General features: G+C 39.0%; 1 pseudogene; it reads right to left on the bottom strand.

Moving 5' to 3' along the window:
* Nucleotides 1-6,089: 6,089 nt before the first annotated feature.
* Nucleotides 6,090-6,621, bottom strand: LOC113631969 (60S ribosomal protein L11-like; annotated as a pseudogene).
* Between the last annotated feature and the right edge of the window lie 1,585 nt (nucleotides 6,622-8,206).

The raw sequence follows: 8,206 nt of genomic DNA, 5'->3' as shown, positions 1-8,206 counted from the left end.
AAGGAAGTCCCTGTAAGTGCTATATCTTAATAGATAGTAAGGGAAAGAGGATATATATATATTTACACATATTTTTCCTTTTTCCAAAATTATCTCATATATTATTACTTACTACAGGTAAGCACTGGAATTCTTTAGTTACATTAAAAAATTCTTTAGGGAAATCAATTAGTATTACATTAAACATTGTTTGGGGGACAGTGACATCTTTACATATTGAGTTTTCCTATTCAAGAGCATGTTTTTTGTTTTCTTTTTTAATGACATTCGGTAAGATTTTATGGATTGTTATAAAAATATTTATATATAACATGGAGCTTGACTATTCCTTGTTAAATTTATAGCTAGTAATTTTATAGATTTTATTAATATTGAAAATGGGATATTTTAAAATTTATATTTTCTATTGATTATTGATTCGATAAAGGAAAGCCATGAATTTTTGTATCTGATCATGATCATATTACTGAACTATCTCATTAGTTTTAATACTTCTGTAGATGATTCTCTTGTTTTGTTTTGTTTTGTTTTTTGCAGTACGCGGGCCTGTCACTGCTGTGGCCTCTCCCTTTGCGGAGCACAGGTTCCAGACGCGCAGGCTCAGCGGCCATGGCTCACGGGCCCAGTCGCTCCGCGGCATGTGGGTTCTTCCCGGACCGGGGCACGAACCCGTGTCCCCTGCATCGGCAGGCGGACTCTCAACCACTGCGCCACCAGGGAAGCCCTCTTATATTTTTTAGAGGATAATATTGTCCACCTGCAAAATGGCAAATCTTTCTCTTTTTTCAATATTTATACCTCTTGCTTATTATTCTTACTGACTAGTTAACTCCAATTCAATGTTGAAAAGTATAGGTAATAGTGTAAAATTTTGCCTTGTTCCTGTCTTTAATGGGAATGCTTTTTTAAAAAATTAATTACTTTATTTATTATTTATTTTTGGCTGTGTTGGGTCCTCATTGCTGTGCATGGGCTTTCTTTAGTTGCAGCGAGCTACATAATAGTTACTGCTATTGTGGTGTGTGGGTTTCTCATTGCAGTGGCTTCTCTTGTTGTGGAGCATGGGCTCTAGCGAGCGGGCTTCAGTAGCTGTGGCTTGCGGGCTCTAGAGCGCAGGCTCAGTAGTCGTGGCGCACGGACTTAGTTGCTCCGCGGCATGTGGGGTCTTCCCAGACCAGGGCTCGAACCCATGTCCCCGACACTGGCAGGCAGATTCTTAACCATTGCACCACCAGGGAAGCCCAATGGGAATGCTTTTAAAGCATTGTTTTTGGTTCCTTATAAAAACATTTTCTTAAATTAAGGAATGTTTTTTTCCTATTCCTAGCTCAGTAATAAATAGTTTTGTTGATACTTATTGTTTTATTTAGTTTTATTAAGAAATAATGGATACATTTTAACAAATGTTTTTCAGCATATGCTTTGTTTTCTTGCTTTTTTAATATATTCAATTAATTAACAGATTTTCTTTTTTTTTTTTTTTTCGTTTGCAGCAAGGGGCTCCTTAGTTGCGGTATGCATGTGGGATCTAGTTCCCTGACCAGGGATCGAACCCAGGCCCCCTGCCTTGAGAGCTCAGAGTCTTATCCACTGAGCCACCAGGGAATTCTCACATTAAGAGATTTTTCTAATGATGAATGATCCTTGAATAACTAGAATAAGCCCTATTTTTCCATGATATATGATCTTTTCACACCTTACTGAATTCAACCTGATAAGAGTTTAAGACTTTATTGAGAACTGTGAGAGTTCTGAGATTTTTTTTCCTTGCTTGCCAGCTAACAAGTTAACCCAATATAGTATCATATAAGCTTACAGAATACACAAGACTCTTGGGTCAAAGACAAAGGATTTTATTACACACAGAACAGCAAGCAGCATAAGTTTCCATAACCATAAGTTTCCATTGGTTTCCCTTGCCCCATAAATCCCATAGGGGCAACACAGGTAATTGCTATACATCCAGCAGGCTTGCATCACAGTTCAGAACTCCAAGGTTAGGAACCTGAATCTTTTATAAAGAGAAGTAAGCAAAGGCACTGGAGGGAGACATCATGTTTATCACACAGTAAGCTATCTTCTCTCTATTCCAGGTGGAGGTTCTATCACTATGTTCCAAAGTTGTTGACTATACAAACATCCTTGAAATTATAGCCTGGAACAAAAGGGCAGTTAGTACCTCTATCTGCAAGATGTGTGGAAACACAAGAGTCTCACAGAGTCTGTCTCTTGACAGACTTTTGTGTATATTAGCACTCATTTGTAAGTGAAATTTGTCTATACTTTTCTTTGGAGAGCTGACCAGTTTAAGAGTTACTGGGATTTTGTAAGTAGCAACTGACACTGCAGAAATACAAAGGATCATGAGAGATTACTACAAGCAGCTATATGCCAATAAAATGGACAATCTGGAAGAAATGGACAAATTCTTAGAAAAGCACAACCTTCTGAGACTGAAGCAGGAGAAATAGAAAATATAAACAGACCAATCACAAGAACTGGAATTGAAACTGTGATTAAAAATCTTCCAACAAACAAAAACCTAGGACCAGATGGCTTCACAGGCGAATTCTATCAAACATTTAGAGAAGAGCTAACACCTATCCTTCTCAAACTCTTCCAAAATATAGCAGGGGGAGGAACACTCCCAAACTCATTCTATGAGGCCACCATCACCCAGATACCCAAACCAGACAAAGATGTGACAAAAAAAGAAAACAACAGGCTAATATCACTGATGAACATAGATGCAAAAATCCTCAACAAAATACTAGCAAACAGAATCCAACAGCACATTAAAACAATCATACACCATGATCAAGTGGGGTTTATCCCAGGAATGCAAGGATTCTTCACTATACGCAAATCAATCAATGTGATACACCATATTAACAAAATGAAGGAAAAAAACCATATGATCATCTCAATAGATGCAGAAAAAGCTTTTGACAAAATCAACACCTATTTATGATAAAAACCCTCCAGGAAGCAGGCATAGAGGGAACTTACCTCAACATAATAAAGGCCATATATGACAAACCGACAGCCAACATCATTCTCAATGGTGAAAAACTGAAACCATTTCCTCTAAGATCAGGAGCAAGACAAGGTTGTCCACTCTTACCACTATTATTCAACATAGTCTTGGAAGTTTTAGCCACAAAAATCAGAGAAGAAAAAGAAATAAAAGGAATCCAAATCAGAAAAGATGTAAAGCTGTCACTATTTTCAGATGACATGATAGTATACATAGAGAATCCTAAAGATGCTACCAGAAAACTACTAGAGCTAATCAATGAATTTGGTGAAGTAGCAGGATACAAAATTAATGCACAGAAATCTCTTGCATTCCTATACACTAATGATGAAAAATCTGAAAGAGAAGTTAAAGAAACACTCCCATTTACCATTGCAACAAAAAAAATAAAATACCTAGGAATAAACCTACCTAAGGAGACAAAGGACCTGTATGCAGAAAACTATAAGACACTGATGAAAGAAATTCAAGATAACACAAACAGATGGAGAGATATACCATGTTCTTGGATTACAAGAATCAACATTGAGAAAATGACGATACTACCCAAAGCACTCTACAGATTCAATGCAATCCCTATCAAACTACCAATGGCATTTTTCACAGAACTAGAACAAAAAATTTCACAAGTTGTGTAGAAACACAAAAGACCCCGAAAAACCAAAGCAATCTTGAGAAAGAAAAAAGGAGCTGGAGGAATCAGGCTCCCAGACTTCAGCCTATACTCCAAAGCTACAGTAATCGAGAAAGTATGGTACTGGCACAAAAACAGAAATATAGATCAATGGAACAGGATAGAAAGCCCAGAGATAAACCCACGCACATATGGTCACCCTATTTTTGATAAAGGAGGCAAGAATACACAATGGAGAAAAGACAGCCTCTTCAAAAGTGGTGCTGGGAAAACTGGGCAGCTACATGAAAAAGAGTGAAATTAGAACACTCATAACACCATACACAAAAATAAACTCAAAATGGATTAAAGACCTAAATGTAAGGCCGGACACTATAAAACTCTTAGAGGAAAACATAGGCAGAACACTCTATGACATAATCACAGCAAGATTCTTTTTGACCCACCTCCTACAGAAATGGAAATAAAAACAAAAATAAACAAATGGGACCTAATGAAACTTCAAAGCTTTTGCACGCAAAGGAAATCATAAACAAGACCAAAAGACAATCCTCAGAATGGGAGAAAATATTTGCAAACGAAGCAACTGACAAAGGATTAATCTCCAAAATTTACAAGCAGCTCATGCAACTCAATATCAAAAAACAAGCAACCCAATCCAAAAATGGGCAGAAGACCTAAATAGATATTTCTCCAAAGAAGATATACAGATTGCCAACAAAGACATGAAAGGATGCTCAACATCACTAACCATTAGAGAAATGCAAATCAAAAGTACAATGAGGTATCACCTCACACCAGTCAGAATGGCCATCATTAAAAAATCTACAAACAGGGCTTCCCTGGTGGTGCAGTGGTTAAGAATCCGCCTGCCAATGCAGGGGATATGGGTCAAAGCCCTTGTCCGGGAAGATCCCACATTCTGCGGAGCAACTAAGCTTGAGCTCCACAACTACTGAGCCTGTGCTCTAGAGCCTGCAATCCACAACTACTGAGCCCTCATGCCACAACTACTGAAGCCCGCACAACTAGAGCTCATGCTCCGCAACAAGAGAAGCCAGCACAAGGAGAAGCCCGTGCACTGCAACAAAGAGTAGCCCCCACTCGCCACAACTAGAGAAAGTCCGTGTGCAGCAATGAAGACCCAATACAGCCAAAGATAAATAAATAAATATATTAATTAATTAATTTTTAAAAACCTACAAACAATAAATGCTGGAGAGGGTGTGGAGAAAAGGGAACCCTCTTGCACTGTTGGTGGGAATGTAAATTGATACAGCCACTATGGAGAACAGTATGGAGGTTCTTTAAAAAACTAAAAATAGAACTACCATGTGACCTAGCAAATCCCACTACTGGGCATATACCCTGAGAAAACCATAATTCAAAAAGAGTCAAGGACTACAATGTTCATTGCAGCTCTATTTACAATAGCCAGGACATGGAAGCAAGCTAGGTGTCCATCAACACATGAATGGATAAAGAAGATGTGGCACGAATATACAATGGAGTATTGCTCAGCCATAAAAAGAAACAAAATTGAATTACTTGTAGTGAGGTGGATGAACCTAGAGACTGTCATACAGAATGAAGTAAGTCAGAAAGAGAAAAATAAATACCGTATGCTAACACATATATATGGAATCTAAAAAAAAAAAAAAAATGTTCTGAAGAACTTAGGGGCAGGACAGGAATAAAGACGCAAATGTAGAGAATGGACTTGAGGACACAGGGAGGGGGAAGGGTAAGCTGGGACAATGTGAGAGAGTGGCATGGACATATACACACTACCAAATGTAAAATAGATAGCTAGTGGGAAGCAGCCACATAGCACAGGGAGATCAGCTTGGTGCTTTGTGACCACTTGGAGGGGTGGGATAGGGAAGGTGGGAGGGAGATGCAAGAGGGAGGAGATATGGAGATATATGTATATGTACAGCTAATTCACTTTGATATAAAGCAGAAACTAACACACCATCGTAAAGCAATTATACTCCAATAAAGATGTTAAAAAAAAAAAGAGGTATTGGGATTTTGCTGGCTTCATAGAACAAATTAATAAATTTTCATACTTGTCCATGTTTAAAAGTAACATTGGGGTAATACTGTCTTTGAAACATTGGTAGAGCTTACTCATAAATCTGTCTTGGCCTAGTGTCTTTTTTAGGTGTAGATTTTTTACTACTATTCAGATTTCTTCTGTAGTTATTAATCTGTTCAGAGCTTCTACATCTTATGTGTCAGTTTTATTAGTTGATATACAGTACCTTTAGAAATGTTTCCATTTCATCTAGATTTAATTATTTACTGTTATATAGCATTCGATACACAGATATTTACTAATTTGTGGCGTTTTTGTTTTTGTTTTTTACATTTCGCTGAAAACTTTTTATTGACCTTTTGGTTAGAAACGAGAACTTATTTGCCAGGAAGTATGATTCCATTATACTTCTGCTGGAACCAGTGCATGGCCTCCTCTTTTCTGATTCTGTGTTTGGCCCTAATTCAGCCTGTCCTGTGCTTCTCATCTGCAATGCTGAAAACTGGCTTACCCGGCACCACGTAGAAGTCCAGCTCGTAGATATCAATTCTTGGGTCATATGTGATCCCCAATTGATGTGTTCTTGGATTGCAAAACCAGTTTCTAATATCTGAGAAGTTATTTTTTCTTAACACATGTTCTCCACACCTTTAGACATTTTTCCAGGATTTCTTCTGCCTTGGCCCCACGGACTGTGCAGTGAACAATCTTTTCATTTCTCCTGATGCCGAAGGATCTGACGGTGTATCTGGCTTTGGAGAACACAGGGGTCTGGCCTGTGAGCTGCGCCAGCACCTTGGCTGCTGGGGTCAGTCTGTCTCAACTTTCCCCCACACAGATGGTGAGGTAGAGCTTGCTGATGCAAAGTTCCCTCATGGGGTTCTCCTCTTCACCTTGATCCTATGCCATGATGTGAGAGGTGCTCAGAAGCAACCCTTCATCAAGTGGCGATGAAAGAGAGAATGAGAGAAGTGGGCCTTGTGAAGTGGGCTTCTCATGAAGACGCAAGAAGCTACGTAGGTGGGAATACATATTTTGTGAGTGTGAACAGCTTGGCCCCAAGGAAAGTTGATTGAGAAGAAAAAAACAAACAACCTATCCCTGATTTACAGATGGACATGCACTATACTGCAGCATCAACCACAAGTATCTGACTTCAGCCTTACATCTCCACGCCTTGAAAGACAGTAGAGAAAGGAAATTCTCCCAGAAGACAAAACTTCAAGAAATATATCTCACTGTCCACTTTGCCTCAAGAAGACCTTCTGGTCTAAGGTGAGGACCTTATTGATTCCTGAGCATGATGTTTATTAAACACTCAATATGTCTCAGACACATATCTGTCACTAAATACACTGGATAAACAAGTCAGACAACATCTTCCTTCATGGAGTTTATCTTCTCTTGAGAAGACCAGCAACGCCAAGCTTGTCTGACCACAGCCACCAAGCACCAAATTCACCATTAGCCTTGGAAACTCTGAATCTTTAATAATAGAAGGATACCTCCAGGGCACGTGGTTTCTAGCTGGTTACATGGTATCTCTTCCATCATCGAGGAAGGATAAATCTGTCTTTGCTTAAATAGACTTTTTCTAGAAATGGATTTGTGTTCTTGCCTATCATGCCACTACTGGGAACACCACCAAACACCTTACTTAATATCATTCACTATGACGGTAAACTATACACCATTACCTCCTACAAATAAATTCGCTTCATAATAAAGTAAACAAATCAGATATCACCCAAAGGAGTCATTGGTCTGCATGTACTCCATCATCCAGAAAGAGCTGCTCTTGAATGGCTATTAAAAAGTCAGCCATTTGACTGACTCTTGAACCGCTATTCAAACAGCCGTTGGCTGTGAACAAGCAAAGTAATGGTGCTCTTTCTCCCAAGCAAAAGTTCATTGGCCAGGGAATGAAGAGGTAGAGCTTGGGAGTCACACCTCTCATATGACACCCAATGAAAGGCTCAACAATTTTTTCCTTCCCATTCTCAAAAGATCTGGGCTCTGCTGATTTAGAAGGAAGGATCACTCATGTCATAGGAACACAATAATGATTGTGATGGAACTGGGAGCTGAAACAGTCACTTGTTCATTTTGAGATCTCAGGGAAGGAGGAAAGGAAAGTAGGAGGGAGGAAAAGAGGAAGGAGGGGAGGGAGGGGGAAAAAGGGAGAATGGGGGAAGGATGGCACAGATGGAGGGAGAGAGGGAGGAGGAGGAGGAAGAAGAAATCAAGGGGAAATTGCCTTGCTGCTAATGGGTAAAATTTGATGAGAAACAGAATGCCCAGTCTCAAGGTAGCTCTCTACAAAATACTTATCAATTTTCTTACTAATTCATAAGTAAAATTACTTATAAATTAACTTTGTAGTGAAGAAACCTGAAAATACCATCTATATTAGTCAGTTAGGGCTGCTATTAAAAATACCATACTGTTCTCCATAGTGGCTGAACCAATTCACATTCCCACAGTATGGAGGTTC

The sequence above is a fragment of the Aethalodelphis obliquidens genome, unplaced genomic scaffold (genome assembly GCF_003676395.1).
Source record: "Aethalodelphis obliquidens isolate GAN/ISIS:26980383/991018 unplaced genomic scaffold, ASM367639v1 scaffold35, whole genome shotgun sequence".
NCBI classification, from domain to species: Eukaryota; Metazoa; Chordata; class Mammalia; order Artiodactyla; family Delphinidae; genus Aethalodelphis; species Aethalodelphis obliquidens.
This window is presented reverse-complemented; position numbering and strand designations above follow the sequence as displayed.